Below are 16401 nucleotides of genomic sequence, written 5' to 3'. Positions count from 1 at the left end.
GGCTAACATCTTAACTGTACCCTCTGACACACGTTGGGCCAGAATACCCCAAATTTCTGACCCACAGAAACAGGTAACAAATCTTTCTTGTTTTGAGCTGCTGATTTTTGGGATAATTTATTAGGCAGCAATAGATAATGGATTCAATCCCTTTCCTTCGTATATCTCAGTCATCACCTCTCACATGATGCAACACCTCCAAAGTATCTCAGACTGTTTTTCATTTTCCATTCTTTTCAAAATGTTCTCAAATAGCCCCATTGTTCAGGCCCACTTCTTCCCCTCCCTTCATGGGAGGAGGAAACTTTGACCAAGTAATGCCAGCTTGGCTTCAATAGAAAAGGAAGGGAATGGCTACAAACACACAAATATCAACCATATTTTCCCCTACTATATCTATTAGTGTTTGTAACCAAAATTTGTTATTTGCTTACTATAGCCAATACTGTGTTAGGAGCTTTAGATGTGTATATTTAATTCTAAAAACATCCCAATGAGGTTGATGCTATTATTATCCCATGTTTCAAGGAGAAAACTAAGGCACAGAGAGGTTATTTGCCCACAGTCACAGAGCCAGTAAGTGACAGAACCAATCTTTAAAGGTCTGTATAACTCCAAAGCCATGGCCTAGGTTAGGTCCCTGTGCATATTACATCAAATTGGGCTCTAATGGGCCTAAACTCATTTTTAACTTTTACAAGACCACAGAGCTGACTTCTCACAGCTCTGATTCAATTCCAGCTAAGACATTAAAAAACTCATGTTGCCCAATCTTCCTTCTTGGGTCAGAAGGAGATCCAGGATCTCCCAATCATTCTGAACACATGGTGGCCTTTTTCTGTCTTCAACCTCAGATGGAATCTGTGAGTGGAAAATTCCTGGAACATTTAGGTTTTGAAAGTGAAGTTCAGTTTGGTCACACACACATAACCTGTGTACAGACATGATGCTGATCACTACCTTTCCATTTGTCAGCCATTGCTGCAGGCAGCAAAACCAATTCCCCCATAGGACAGAACTTACCCTTGGGGCATCATCAAGATATAAATCTTCAACGTGGATCATTCTGGCATTGCAAAGAAATTCTCTGCTGTGCATGCTGTTGAAGCTTCAGGAAGGGCACGTGTGTTAAAAAAAAAAAAAGCAATGCTTTTTTTTTTTTTAATTAAGAAAGTACCACACACAATACATAATAGAAAACAGAAGGGGAAATTATTCACTACCCAATGCTCTGAGAAAATGATTTTCCTGATGACACACCCACCAGGCATCCCCTTGGGCCATTGTATTCTGGCCTTTTGTTAGGTCCCTGTTTGGGCTCCAGATGTTGAAGGCTTTAACTTTTAACACTTTCTGTTTTGACATTGAAACCTGGCCTGTCTGCAGCTGAGACTCTGGCTTTGCTCAATTCAGAAAGTCTGGGAGCTTTGTGTTCTCCCCTCAGCCCAGCCGCAGGGATGCCTGTGATGAAAGGTAGATTTGTCATATGTCCCATTGTCCCAGCACATGCTTGTTTGTCCATATAATTGATTGTGTTATTGTTTGCAACCATCCTCTTCCTTGCTATGAGAGTATTATGCATTCGTACCCTGTGCCATGTGACTTCCAGGAGTGATTCCAGTAAGAAAAATATATTTCTTCCAGTTGTTCCAGTAGGTGGAAATATTGTCAGCCTTTAGCTATGTGACTTGCTTTGGTCAATGGCATGGAAGTGGACATGATTTATGCTATGTTCGAGCAGAAGCTTTTGATGAGATTGCATAGTTTGGCTTCCCTGCCTCTGCCATAAGCTCAGCATGTCCCAGATGGTGGCTGCTCCTTCAGCCTGAGTCCTGGAGTGAGAATGAGAAGACATGTGGAGCACAGCTGAGCAGAGATTCAACTGAGCTGCAAACCTGAGCCCAAGAAATAAACCTATGTCACCAAGATTTTCAGAGTTGTTTGTTACAGCAAAATACTGACTAATACAATGGTTCTCTTGGTAAGCTAGGAATAATTCATTTTCTGGGGCACACAGTCCTCACCGGAAGTATTTAAACTACTTCCAGCTCTCTCCTTAAACAGAGATATAGTATCTCTCTCCTTTTACTGATAAGATTCAAAATTGGCATGCACTTTCATCATGTTGGTGAAAAGCAATGTACAAACTGGTGACTGAGTTGGCGCCCGGCATCCTAAGCTCTGCTCTGCCACTCACCTTGTGTGACCTTGGGCAACTTGCTTAACCATTTTGTTCCTTATTTCTCTCATGTTGGCAAAGAGACTGGAACCTCCCTTACAGTTTGGGCTGAAGAATAAATGCAATGGAAGGTAGCTATGAAGTCTGTTGTTTTTGCACTTCCACCCATTGACTGACTCTATCTGTCCAGATGGTGATGAGAGTTCAGAGAACGCAAAGAACTTCTAGAACTGGAATTGGAAGCCCAGTGCTGCTGGGCTCCTGCTGCCCATCTCTCGTCTCTTCTGGTTTCTGACGGACTTTATTCTCTCCTCTTGAAGATGAGCTTTCTCCAAGATCCGAGAGGCAAAGGGCCTCCTTGCTGGTTCCATTTACACAGTCCAGGGAGGAACTCCGATGGCCCCAACTCGGGTTGTGTTTCCATCCCTAAATCAACCTCTCTGTCCAGGGGGTACCCCAGGAAGCTGTGCCAAGAGTCACATCCCCTTGGCTAGACGTGGAGGCAGGATTCACTGCTAGAACCATTTGAAAGGGTTATCAGGTCAGTAGCACCATAACCAAAGTTACCACAAAGACCAATGTATGGTTATTTCTTGGATATGGTTTGTGGTAGTTGTTGGCAGCATGAAGAACACAAAGTCTTGGCAGTTGTGTGACTTTGAGGAAATTTCTTCACCTCCTATATCAATGAGGATCATAATCTATTCCTCCCTCCCTCCCTCCCTCCCTCCCTCCCTCCCTCCCTCCCTCCCTCCTTTCTTTTTCTTTCTTTCTTTCTTTCTTTCTTTCTTTCTTTCTTTCTTTCTTTCTTTCTTTCTTTCTTTCTTTCTTTCTTTCTTTGACAGAGACAGGGAGACAGAGAAAGGGACAGATAGGGACAGACAGACAGGAAGGGAGAGAGATAAGAAGCATCAATTCTTCGTTGCGGCACCTTAGTTGTTCAGTGATTGCTTTCTCATACGTGCCTTGACTGGTAGGCTACAGCAGAATGAGAAGCTTGCTCAAGCCAGCAACCTTGGGCTTAAGCCAGTGACCGTGGGGTCATGTCTATGATTCCATGCTCAAGCCAGCCACCTCGAGCTCAAGCTGGTGAGCCTGTGATCAAGCCAGATGAGCCCATGCTAAAGCCGGCAACCTCGGGGTTTCAAACCTGGGCCCTCTGCATCCCAGTTCAAAGCTCTATCCACTGTGCTACTGCCTAGTCAGGCAAGAGGTCATAATTTCCGTTTCACAGGATTGTCATGCTTAAATGAGATAACACGAAAGCATCTGGAACACACTTGAAAAATACTAATTATTATTCCCCAGGTTCTGCTACACTTTCATTGGGGCTGCCTTGGACAATGCAGCTCCTCCTTTCCCTAATGTCCTCATTTCTTACTTCACAGTGACAAACACGGTCTCAGAGGATCCAAGCGCCCCTATCAGTTGCTCTCTGCATTTTCTCTCTGGAGGCAAGCCACATGGGAGCGCTGATTATCAGAAGGTAGTGTCCTAAGAAAGAGACAGGAATATTTATTGATTTTAGTGAGAGAGGAAGGGGGAGAGAGGGAGAGGGAGAAAGAAAAAGAGGAACATCAATCTGTTCTTGTCTGTGCCCTGACCAGGGATCGAACCAGCCACCTCTGTGCTTCGGGGCCGTTGTTCTAACCAACCAAGCTATCTGGCCAGGGCGAGACAGGAATATACAAAAGAATTTGAGTGGTTTTAAGAAGAGTTTCTTTGCTGGGATGCCTGAAACACTTTCACTTACTACATTAACAAACCTTCACCTCCTTAGCATAATGAACTCATCAGTGAATCCGAAACTATAGACATTCTTCTGTGAAAGATACACCATTGCACATACAATTTTAGGAGCTTCACAAAACTCTAGGAAGCTCAGCCATGCGACTCCAGGTTCACAGCCACCATAAGATAGGGGATCTTGCCACGGAACTGTGATACTTGGATGGGCACTGCCAACTTTTTCTTCGCTATCCTCCTTTGTCCAGGCACCCGTGTCTGACCAACACTTTCTATGTCAGATCTTAGAGTCTAGGCTCAATGTATGACCTCAACGAGTCTTAGTTCAGTTAGGCTGCAGCCAAGTCTTGCCAGCTACAGGGCCATCTGTCTCTTCAGGTTGATTCTATACTTTTATTTTGATGCATGGCATGTAGACTTTAAAGTTTTTCTCTCGAGGGGTAGTATTACTTCAATGCTTTTTAAGGGTATCAGGGATTTTTTTTTTTTTTTTTTGCTTGCCATGGATGGAAAATCCATGTTAAGAATGGCTTAGGCAAAAAGAGGGAATGGCTTACACAACTGAAAAATTTGAGTGCATCTGACTTCAGGCACAGCTGCATCTAGGGCAGGGGTCCCCAAACTTTTTACACAGGGGGCCAGTTCACTGTCCCTCAGACCATTGGAGGGCCGGACTATAAAAAAAACTATGAACAAATCCCTATGCACACTGCACATATCTTATTTTAAAGTAAAAAAAACACAAAACGGGAACAAATACAATATTTAAAATAAAGAACAAGTATATTTAAATCAACAAACTGACCAGTATTTCAATGGGAACTATGCTCCTCTCACTGACCACCAATGAAAGAGGTGCCCCTTCCATAAGTGCGGCGAGGGCCGGATAAATGGCCTCAGGGGGCCGCATGTGGCCCGTGGGCCGTAGTTTGGGGACCCCTGATCTAGGGAGTCAGATGTCACCATGGGAACTTGGTCTCACTCTACGCACAAATTCTGTCTTCCTTGGTCTGAGGTCCATTCCCAGGCCATGTTTTGCCCATGGAGGCAGCAGGGCTGCCTGCAGTTCCAGGCTGACATCTTATTCACCCTCTCAGAAATGTAAACAAGTTTACACCAAACCAGCTTCCCATGGGAAAAAAACAAAAAAGCCTAAGACTATCTCCTTTTTTCATCTCCTACTGGAATGTACTCATTCGCTCATCCTATTCTGTTTAAGGTGGTGTGGTGGGTAGGGAGGACAGATTGAGACATGACTTGCAGGACAAATGCAAAACAGTAAAATATGTGCTCAGCAGCATCGGGGAATAGGTGAGAGGGGAGGTCAGGAGAAGGAATGGTGCATTTCTGCCTGTGAGGGACAGCAAGCGCCTCCTAGAATAGGGGTGTTTGAGCTTGGTCTTAAAGCATAAGAACAAGTTTTCTCGGTAGAGAAGAAGCTGAAGGGCATTCTAAGTAGGGGAAATAGAATATACAAAGGCTTGGAGGCTCAAAAAGGCAAAGACTGTCCAGGAATCAGTGAAGAATTTGATGTAGTTAGAGGAAGGTGCTTGGGTAGGACTGTTGAGGGATAAGAAGTGGGACAGAGTCACAGGGAATACAAGACCTTGTTTATCGTGAGAAGGAGTCTGGGCTTTACTGAGGGGCAAGGGGCAAGGAGTGGGGTATTGAAGAGATTCAAGCTCCTGACATAACCAGACATAAACATAAGATTTTAGGAAGATCGCCCTGGCTACAACATGGAAGATTGGTTAGAGGAGAAAAGCCTAGAAGCAGGAGGCATCTTCCTGGAGGCAACATCCACAGAAGAAATCAAGTTGATATTAACCATGTGGCATCAGTGGGACTAGATGCCACATGATCCCCAATTGACAAATGTCCACTTAGAACTCCACTGCTTATTTCAGTCTCAGTTTTTCTCCTGAGACGCAGCTTGCTCCCCGCAGGCTAAGAGAGTTATTTCATCTAAAGTTCTGGCACCCTCCATCTGTACCATAGCAATTGCTTTTTAAGTGTTTGTTATTCTTTTTGTACCAATAATCCAAAAACAGTTGTTTAAGTAGTCGGGCATGAAGCCCAACTATTTCATAGAAACTATTTCAGAAAGGAGACATTTCCCCAAGCACTTGGTTACTTCATGTCTCAGGGCATAACTGTGATGGTATAAATCATTTCCGACCAGGTGAGCCTCGAGTGGAGTTAGCAGGCGCCTGGAGCCGTCAGCTGGCGCCCCCTATAAAGCAGCTTCCTCGCCAATGCAGAAAGGAACATATTGAGCACCCGCCGTGTGCCAGGAGCATACAGCATGTGCCTGCTGCCACTTGAAGCACTTTCACACACACTATTTTATTTAATCCTCACCCTGACCGTGAGATGTAGATGACATTTTCTCCATCTTAAAAACAAGAAATATGGGAGACTTGCTCAAGGACACGAGGCGGAGAGTGGCAGAGCTGAGCGGACAACTTGAGCCTGTTGGTCGACCAGTCATGGGCTGATGCCGGGAGGCTGACTTGGACCAAGAAGAGAGAGAGAGAGAGAGAGAGAGAGAGAGAGAGAGAGAGAGAGAGAGAGAGAGGTGTGGTGTGTGTGACCATGTGGGCCTCCTGGCAGCCTGGAGGGACCTGGAGGGGACATCGGTGGAGAGGCGAGGGTCCAGAGTACGAGGGTCTAGTTTTCTCCCAGGGTAAAGAGAGTCTAATTTTTGGCCAGATGTTCCAAGGGGCGCCTAGAGATTAAGAGTGTCTTGGAGAAGGCTGTTCCGGAATCTGCAAAGGGATTCCACCGTCCCCAGGGGAGCAGGAGCGGATGAAACTGACAGCTCACGCGCGCGCGTGCGGAGGAGGAAGCAGTGGCGGGATCCGGGTTGGTTTCCTCCCGAGTCTGTGCGTCTACCCGAAGCAGCAGGCTGTCTCAACAGTAGCTTTGGCAGCAAACAGATCGACCCAAGAAAAGTAGGTCAGCAGGCGGCCAGGCTTCTTCCTCGGCCAAGCAGCGCTGCTGGCTTCTCTCTGCGTCCTGGGGCCCTCCCTTTCTCATCGCGTCCTCCCTCCGCTCCCTTCCCTCCCTTTCCCAGGTTCTCTGCTCTTCCTCCCCCTGCGCTGCCTCACCTGGTCTTCCTGTGTGTCCCTTTCTCTCGTCCCTCCTTCCCCTCCCCTCTGTCTGGACTCTTCCTCCTTTCTCTCCTCTGTTCTCTCTGCCCACCTGACACCCCCCTCCTCTTTTTCCCCTCTCTCCTTTCACATCTTGGCACAGTCACTTCTGGTATCAGTACTTAATCACACAACCCACCTATTGTCTTTTTAAAAAGACAATGTGCTTGCTTTTAAAGAGATCAAAAGGTGGAGAAAAGTTCACACGTGAAAAAAAGAAAAACCCCACCACTCAGAAACAACCATCGTTAGCTCTGGCTGAACACGGTCCCCGATGTAATTTTATTACGTATTATTGTATTATGTATATGTATACAGTTAGAGGATAGCTATAAATATGAGCTGTAAAAGTGAGATACTGTTTTTATTTTAAAATATTCAATTTAATAACTGACTTTTATTTGAATTCAATACAAGACACAGTGAAATGGAAGGAATTGGTGAATTTTAAATAACTGTGTCTTTACCATGAGATATAATAGAATATTTCTTTAAGAAGGGAGAAAGAAGAGGGAGGGAGGGAGCATGGGAATGATAACAAAGTGGTTGGAGATTTTAAAAAGCTACATGTTTCAGTTTTTAGCTTGTATAATGAATTTCTTTTTCTTTTTTTCTTCTGGGATAATTAATTCTTGCTAAGGAAGATAAGTGCATTAACATTTATGCATTTTCTCCTATCACTTCTTTAGTTTCTTATTTTTAAAAGTTACACAGTGATTATTTTTAGTTTTCCAGGTGTACAGAAATCTATTTTCCATAGTTCTTTACTGTTGATTCTCTATTTAAATGAACTCAATGTTCATCATCAACCCTTTTCCCATTTCTTTTACATTCCTGAACCATTTATTTAAGGCCACCCCTCAATTGTCTGAATTTCATTTTGAAGTCATTGTTTCAAGAATGACTTATGGTTTCTATATTGTGAACAACATTTTGAGATGAGTATAGTATTTTTAAGATATGCTTTCTTTTATTTAGAACTTTGTAGACATTATTCCATTGTCTTCTGGCATTGAGTGCTATTATGGAATTGTTTGAGGATAGCTAGATTTTTTTTTCTTGTTAATTTATTTTTGTTCCTGGATGTTGGAAGAATTCTATATCTTTTTAATTTATTTATTATTATTATTATTTTGTATTTTTCTGAAGTGGGAAGCAGGGAGGCAGAGAGACAGACTCCCGCATGCGCCTGGACAGTATTCACCTGGCATGCCCACTAGAAGGCAATGATCTGCCCATCTGGGCTGTTGTTCTGTTGCAACCTGAGCCATTCTAGTGCCTGAGGCGGAGGCCAGGGAGCATTCTAGTGCCTCAGCACTCGGCCAACTTTGCTCCAATGGAGCGTTGGCTGCAGGAGGGTAAGAGAGAGACAGAGAGAAAGGAGAGGGGGAAGGGTGGAGAAGCAGATGGGCGCTTCTCCTGTATGCCCTGGCCAGGAATTGAACCAGACAAACTTTCACATGCCAGGCTGATGCTCTACGGCTAAGCCAACTGACCAGGGCAAGAACTCTATATCTTGATCTATATTGTCCCAGCTTAACTGGGATATATTTGGTATTGAGCATTCTGAAAAACATGTTCCTGCAATGGACTGTGCCCGTTAGAGTTGAAAAGTCATTCTGATTTTTATTTCAGGAAAATTATTTGTATTATGTTTTTTTTTTAATTTTTAAAGAATGTATTTATTCACTTTAGAGAGGAGAGAGAGAGAAAGAGAGAAAGAGAGAGAGAGAAGGGGGAGAAGCAGGAAGCATCAACTCCCATATGTGCCTTGACCAGGCAAACCCAGAGTTTTGAACCGGTGACCTCAGCATTTCCAGGTCAATACTTTAGCCACTGTGCCACCACAGGTCAGGCTGTATTATAGTTTTAAAGGACATCTTCTTAAATCTTTGTTGGGTTATTAATTTAAGGAATCAAGCATCCACATGTTAGATAATTTTTGTCTTCCATATCTATTAGCTTCTGTCCAACAGTTTTAGGATGTTTGTCATTTTAATTGTAGTGCAAACCTTTTATTTCAGTAATTTAATTTTCAGCTCAAGATCTATTTATTCTTTGCTGTCCTGAATTAATAGTTCCATAATACTGTTGTTTTGGTTCTCAATTTGTTTCCTTAGTCCTTCACAGTCTCCATTTAGAAAATCTCTGTTATTTTATTATCTTGTTCAGGGCTTTTGTTTTATCGAGATTCATGCTCTTATATGTTGTTGTACAGTATGAAGTAGTTCAAAGGGATTGCCTTCCCTTTTTTGAATCATGCTTTCTTTTTGGTTGAGTTCTTTGTTTTATATTTTCTTCCTTCTTTCCTCTCTCCCTCTATCCTTTTTCTTTCTTCTTTCCCTTTCTCTCCCTGACTCTTTTCCTCCCTTCTCCTCCCTCCCTCCCTTCCTTCATTTTTTTCTGTCTTTTTTTGCAGTAAGTCTACTTGGTTTCTATGACAATTTTTTTTCATTCTGCTTATTGCGGGGCAGCTCTGACCAGACATTCTATTTGCAGTTCTATAGTATGAATGACTTTTTGACTCTCTTCCTACCCTATCTGAAACCAGATTGTTTCCTCGCCAAGTTATATATTGAAGGCTAGGTGTTTTGTGTTCCATCCACTTATCTGAGGCCTGGGAGAATGATGGAGGGAGAGAGCCAGCAAAAATACTTTCTGCTAGAATTGCCTGGGCCCTATTCTCTCTTCTAAAAGATGCCAAACATTCTGGATCAAGGTTCACACCACTCAGTTGGGGGGTGTATACCCATCACACTGGGGCTTGGATATCCTTGTTTTGTTTTCCAGCTCAGAATATGGGTTTGGAGCCTGCCTTTCTATCTGATCACTTTTCTCTGTTGTTTTCTGCCCTCTCCCTATTTCTTCCCTGCAGCCCTTTCCCCTATTTCTATATCAGGAGAGAAGAAGGTAAGCACTGAGGGAATTAAATAAAACCTCTCTGGATTTTGTTGATTTGTAGGTACAGCTACTGGAGGCTGAGGGTAGCTTGAGAGTCATGCCATGTGAGACTTTTTGCTTTGCTCTAAAAATTCTTTTCTTTCTTTAATTGATCTCTCATTAGTTTACGCTTTGATCTTCTTTTATTGCTGTTGATGACTTTTCATTCCTCCCCCCCCCCCCCCCCCCCCACTGGTTTAACTATTTTGCTCATTGTGTTAGAAGTTAGGGCTGGGAAATTTTGAGATGCAATTTCAATCACCATCTTAACCTGTTAACCTGGAATTTCTGAAGTTGTGTTCTGTCCATGACACCCAGTTTGCCAAAAGCCCACTACTTTGTGTGTGTGTGTGTTTTTTAATTTTTTCTTTTTTTAGATTTTATTTATTCATTTTTAGAGAGACAGGAGAGAGAGAAAGAGAAAGTGGGGAGGAGCAGGAAGCATCAACTCCCATATGTGCCTTGACCGGGCATGCCCAGGGTTTTGAACTGGCGACCTCAGCGTTCTAGGTTGACACTTTATCCACTGCGCCAGCACAGGTCAGGCAAAAGCCCACCAATCTGGTTTTAAAAAGTCCTCCGTGGCCCTTGTCTATAGTCATTCATTTGATCTTTCATTTACTTGTTCAACCAACATTTACTGTACTTTTCCATGTATAAGAAGCACCTTTTTCGAAAAATATGGAGTCTAAAAACTGAGTGCGTCTTATATAGTGGTTGTAGATTTTTTTTTTACTTGCATTTTTTGCTTTTTTGTGCTTGTTTTTGCGCTCATTGTTGAAGACAGTGATTATCATCAGACACACATGAGGACAAGCCAATGGATGGGAATTTTGACAGTGATGGGGAGTTGTATGAATTTTATGATGAATAAAACTTGAGTTCAATAACTTTATGTAACACATTTTTTTTCCAAATTCTGAGCATCTTATACATGGGAGCGTCTTATACATGAGGAGATACAGCATGTGCAAGACACTGGAATCATGTACTGTTTCTTCACTATTGTTTTCTAAGTGCACATACTGTATATCCCCATATCAAATTTATCCAAACAGTTTAACTGAATTGAGAGTATTGACACATCCTATAAAAACTACACCCAGAAATGGAAAATTGAAGAAACTCTTTTCAAGTTAAAAGGTAGCTTGGGGAATAAATTAAGTTATAAACATATTCTTTCAATTTTAAAAACATTTTCAGCAAAGTTCACTTTAAAACCAGTTCATAAACACACACACACACACACATACACACACACACACACTAAAATAAGAAAATAAAAAACACCTGAAATTGTTTAAAATCTTGTCATCAGCCCAGTTATTTATTAGTCTTCCAACTTCCTTTTGAAACATTACCCTAAGTCTTTGCTATTTCCTGGTAATTGAACATTTTGTTTATATGGTACATTATAATTTAGAAAGCGTTTTCACTTACTTTTTTTTTCTAACTTTGTTATTTACTTCCATTTACAAATGAAGGAACCAAAGCTTAGAAGGTGTGACTTTCCTGTGTGGCTGGAAAGGGGAAAGAAACTGAAGAGAAACGGAAATTCAACACAGCCCTATGCTTGTTTTCTAAATATTATTTGCTCCTGCTATGTGTGTGTGTGTGTGTGTGTGTGTGTGTGTGTGTGTGACAGAGACAGAGAGAGGGACAGACAGGAAGGGAGAGAGATGAGATGCATCACTTCTTTGTTGAGGCACCTTAGTTGCTCATTGATTGCTTTCTCATATGTGCCTTGACCGGGGGCTACAGCAGACCGGGTGACCCCTTGCTCAAGCTGGTGAGCCTTGCTCAAACCAGATGAGCGCACGCTCAAGCTGGTGACCTTGGGGTTTTGAACCTGGGTCCTCTGCATCCCAGTCCAATGCTTTATCCACTGTGCCATGGCCTGGGTCAGGCTATTTGCTCCTGCTATCTTGAAATAGATGAGATATTTTTGTTCATAGGAAATACAATTTAGTTCTTGCTTATGTTGAAAATCTACTGTACATCAAATTTTGTCTTTTTAAATTTTTTACCCAAGAAATATTATTAGCATTTTTAATTCACCTCAGTGTTCCAGATGTCATTTTTATGGATATGTCATAATTTATAATGCATTTCTCTAGTGTTGGACATTATTAGATAGTTTCTAGTTGTTATTATCCTATAATAGCTGAGAAAGCAATAGACTATTTGTGACATATAGCCTTTTGCTTTTGTTGAGTTTTTTTTCCTTAGGATAAGTTTCCAAGAATTAAAGTATTGGGAATGTTTTATACTAGGTATTGCTTTTCAAACAGGTTATCTTAATTTATAATGACACCCAAATGAATGAATTTTTAGTTTTTCTCCAACTTTTCCCACATTACCTATTGTTTATTTTGTGAAATTTTGCCAAATTGGGTAGGTTAAAAATGTTATGTCAAGGTTGCTTTAGTCTGCATTAAAATTTAATGGCATGGATTTTTCCTTATGCTCTTTCAGAATTTGTATTGGCCCATGTAAATCTATTTATATCCTTTACTTATCAATCTATTGGGTGTTGAAGTGTCCATATAACTCTGAATTACCTCAGGGCTTAACATTTAATTTAAGTATTTTCCTGGTTTTAAAACACTTAGAGTTTTAAAAATTGAGGTAAAATTTACCTATAGCAAAAGCCCACCACCCTTTTAGGAGTTTTGATAAATGCATCTAGTTGTGTCACCACCACTATAATCAAGAACAATTCTATAACACCCCCCCCACACACACACACACACCCTAAAATGTCACCTGAACGAAACGTGCAGGGAGCCTCTGAGTCTGGCTGCTTTCCTTGGCGCACCCGCACATCCTGTTCTTTCCCATTGCCGAGTCGTATTCCATTGTCCAATGGCAGCAGTTTGTCTATCTGCTCTTCTGCTTTAACCCTTATATTTTTAGTTTTGTGCCATTCCCTCCCCCCTTCATTTGTTTGTGAGAGATAGAGGAGGTAGAGGAGAGAGAGAGAGGATGGCAAAGAGAGAGAAGCATCAACTCATTTGTTCCACTTAGTTGTGTCATTGAGTGCTTTTCATATGTACTCTGACAGGGGCTTGAACCAGTGCCCTTGGGGTCCAGCCCTGACTGTGGCTCAAACTGGAAACCTTGGGGCTGAGCCAGGGGGACCCCAGGCTCGAGCCAGAGACTTTGGGATGGGCTACCCCAGGCTCAAGCCAGGGACCCTGGGCCCTGAGCTGGCAACCCTGATACTCTGGGGTGATGCTCTAGCCACTGTGCCACCAACCATGGCTCCTTTTCTAAAATTTTTGACTCTTAAACATTTAAGTCTATCAGACAATCCTTCTTTTGTTTGTTTGTTTTTTGTTTTTGTTTTGTTTTTTTTTTGCAACCTAAGCAGTTCCTTTGGTAAGTTGGAGAATCCCTAAGAAGCATCACCCATTTGTTTTGTCCATTGTCCTTTCACAGAGTGGCTGGCATTGGTCAACACATCATCTTCCACCTCTGTGGGTCAAATTCTGGGCATCTTGGATAAAGTGACACAATCCGAGAGCTCTCTTGTTGTGAGCTCTCGATTTTAATGGAATTTTAACTGTAGTGGCAGCAATGAAAATGCTGAAAATTTAAAAGGTTGGCCTGGAGACCAGGATGAGTGCCTGGTAGAGGGGGGTGAAGAAGCAAGGTGGCATCTCAGCAGTGGGGATACCTTGGCACACAGAGAGTAATGTAGTTTAAATTCAAAGAAATGGTACCTGACCTGTGGTGGTGCAGTGGATAAAGCATTGGCCTGGAGGGAAACCTGGGACTTGCCTGGTCAAGGCAAATATGGAAGTTGATGCTTCCTGCTCCTCCCCCCTTCTCTCTTTCTCTTTCTCATCTCTAAAATGAATAAATAAAAAAAGAAATCTAAGTAAATTCAAGAAAGTGGTTTGCTTTTATATTAGTCGAATACTCAAGTAATCAAACATTCTTCTTGGCAACTTTTTTTTCCTTTCAATTTTATTTTGTATTGGTTTCAGGTGTACAGCCTACTGCAGGGGTCCCCAAGCTACTGCCGCGGCCGCATGCGGCTCCCTGAGGCCATTTATCCGCCCCGGCCCCACTTCTGGAAGGGGCACCTCTTTCATTGGTGGTCAGTGAGAGGAGCATTGTATGTGGCAGTGCCGCAAAGCGCAGCTCACGTACAGTACTACTTCCGTTGACGCACGCATCACAGCTTCGGAAGTGCGTCATATCACTTGTTACGGCTAGCAGTGACAAATATGGAACCGGACATTGACCATCTCATTAGCCAAAAGCAGGCCCATAGTTCCCATTGAAATACTGGTCAGTTTGTTGATTTAAATCTACTTGTTCTTTTTTTTTCTTTCTTTATTTTTCTGAAGCTGGAAACGGGGAGAGACAGACAGACTCCCGCATGCGCCCGACCGGGATCCACCCGGCACGCCCACCAGGGGCGACGCTCTGCCCACCAGGGGGTGATGCTCTGCCCATCCTGGGCGTCACCATGTTGCGACCAGAGCCACTCTAGCGCCTGGGGCCATCTTTGCTCCAATGGAGCCTTGGCTGCGGAAGGGGAAGAGAGAGACAGAGAGAAAGGAGAGGGGGAGGGGTGGAGAAGCAAATGGGCGCTTCTCCTATGTGCCCTGGCCGGGAATCGAACTCGGGTCCCCCGCACGCCAGGCCGACGCTCGACCGCTGAGCCAACCGGCCAGGGCCTAAATCTACTTGTTCTTTATTTTAAATATTGTATTTGTTCCCGTTTTGTTTATTTACTTTAAAATAAGATATGTGCAGTGTGCATAGGGATTTGTTCATAGTTTTTTTTATAGTCCGGCCCTCCAATGGTCTGAGGGACAATGTTCCCCTTGGTATTTTTATTTATTTTTTTTATTTTTTTTAATAATTTATTTCTCACAGTCTTTTTTTTTTTTTTTTTTTTTTTTACAGAGGCAGAGATAGACAGGGACAGAGACAGGAACGGAGAGAGATGAGAAGCATCAATTATCAGTTTCTCGTTGCGTGTTGCGACTTCTTAGTTGTTCATTGATTGCTTTCTCACATGTGCCTTGACCGTGGGCCTTCAGCAGACCGAGTAACCCCCTGCTAGAGCCAGCTACCTTGGGTCCAAGCTGGTGAGCTCTTTGCTCAAGCCAGATGAGCCCGCGCTCAAGCTGGCGACCTCGGGGTCTCGAACCTGGGTCCTTCCGCATCCCAGTCCGATGCTCTATCCACTGCGCCACCACCTGGTCAGGCCCCCTTGGTATTTTTAGTACCCCAACTGGCACCATGCATAGTTTTTGCAATAATATTGACTATATTTCCTATGCTTTACTTACTTCCCATGAGTATTTTTAACTGCCAATTTGTGCTTAGTTCCTTCACTTCTTTTGCCGGGTCTCCCAACCCCCAAAGAAATTGATAGGTTATTTCCAATTTCTTGTCCAGGCCAGGCCATTATTAGAATGGAGCTTGCATAGCTTCCTTGGAGATATGTGGGAGAAGTAGAATGCTCATGGGGCCTAATTTGTGTAAATACTCTTGCACCCTATGGGAAGGGGAGCATGTGACCAAGAATCTGGGATTTTCCTAGGTATCTGGACATAGCCAGAGACGCATAAGACACTCTTTTCTGTTTCCCTTGATGGAATCCCTCCCTAAACAGGAGCAGCTTCCTTGAGCCCTAGGCTTAATGCCTGTTGCCACAACTAGACTATAACCTTTGTGAGGGCAAGGGCCATGCCTGTTTCTATTACTCTCATATTCTCATAACATGGTGCTTGATCCATATTTTATTAAATGGATGGATGAACTAATGAGCTGAAAGCTTTTCGGTTCATTTTCTGAAACTACAAAGGCGTGCATTATGTATATCCATTCAGAAAACTGGCCATATTTCCCTCCGGGTGCAGTGGGAAATGAGTTAGGAAGGCAGACCTTGAGATGGGAGCAAAGGAGCCACTGAACAGGCTTTTGGGTGTTACATCAAAGGTGCTGAAGATCTGGATGAAAAGTGAACCCGTTCTGCGTTGTGAGACTTTCAGAAATGTCTGGATTCTCCTTGAGGAGTTAACCCCACAAGTCACGGAGGGTCTGCCTACGGTTCATTTTGATGGTCAAGTCTAGAAAGGTGAGGCTCGCTGTGATGGGGGATCTCTCCCAGACTCTGGGGGAGAGGAGATACAAAGGAGCAGACATAGATGGCTAATTGGCCCAAGAAGGTGCTGCTACTGAGCTGTTATTTGAGGAAAACACTGTCAAATCTTCTGAGCCTGTTTCCTGAACACTGATGGCCTTTAGTCTTCCTTTTTCTTTTGTAAAATGTCAGCCACCACCAAGAGCTGAGTCTTTAGCCACCTGTGGAATATTGGGAGGGAGGGAGGGTTGTCTTCATGAATTGTTATTTTCAGC

The sequence above is a fragment of the Saccopteryx bilineata genome, chromosome 9, assembly GCF_036850765.1.
Source record: "Saccopteryx bilineata isolate mSacBil1 chromosome 9, mSacBil1_pri_phased_curated, whole genome shotgun sequence".
Lineage (NCBI taxonomy): Eukaryota > Metazoa > Chordata > Mammalia > Chiroptera > Emballonuridae > Saccopteryx > Saccopteryx bilineata.
Note: the sequence above shows the minus strand (reverse complement) of the source record.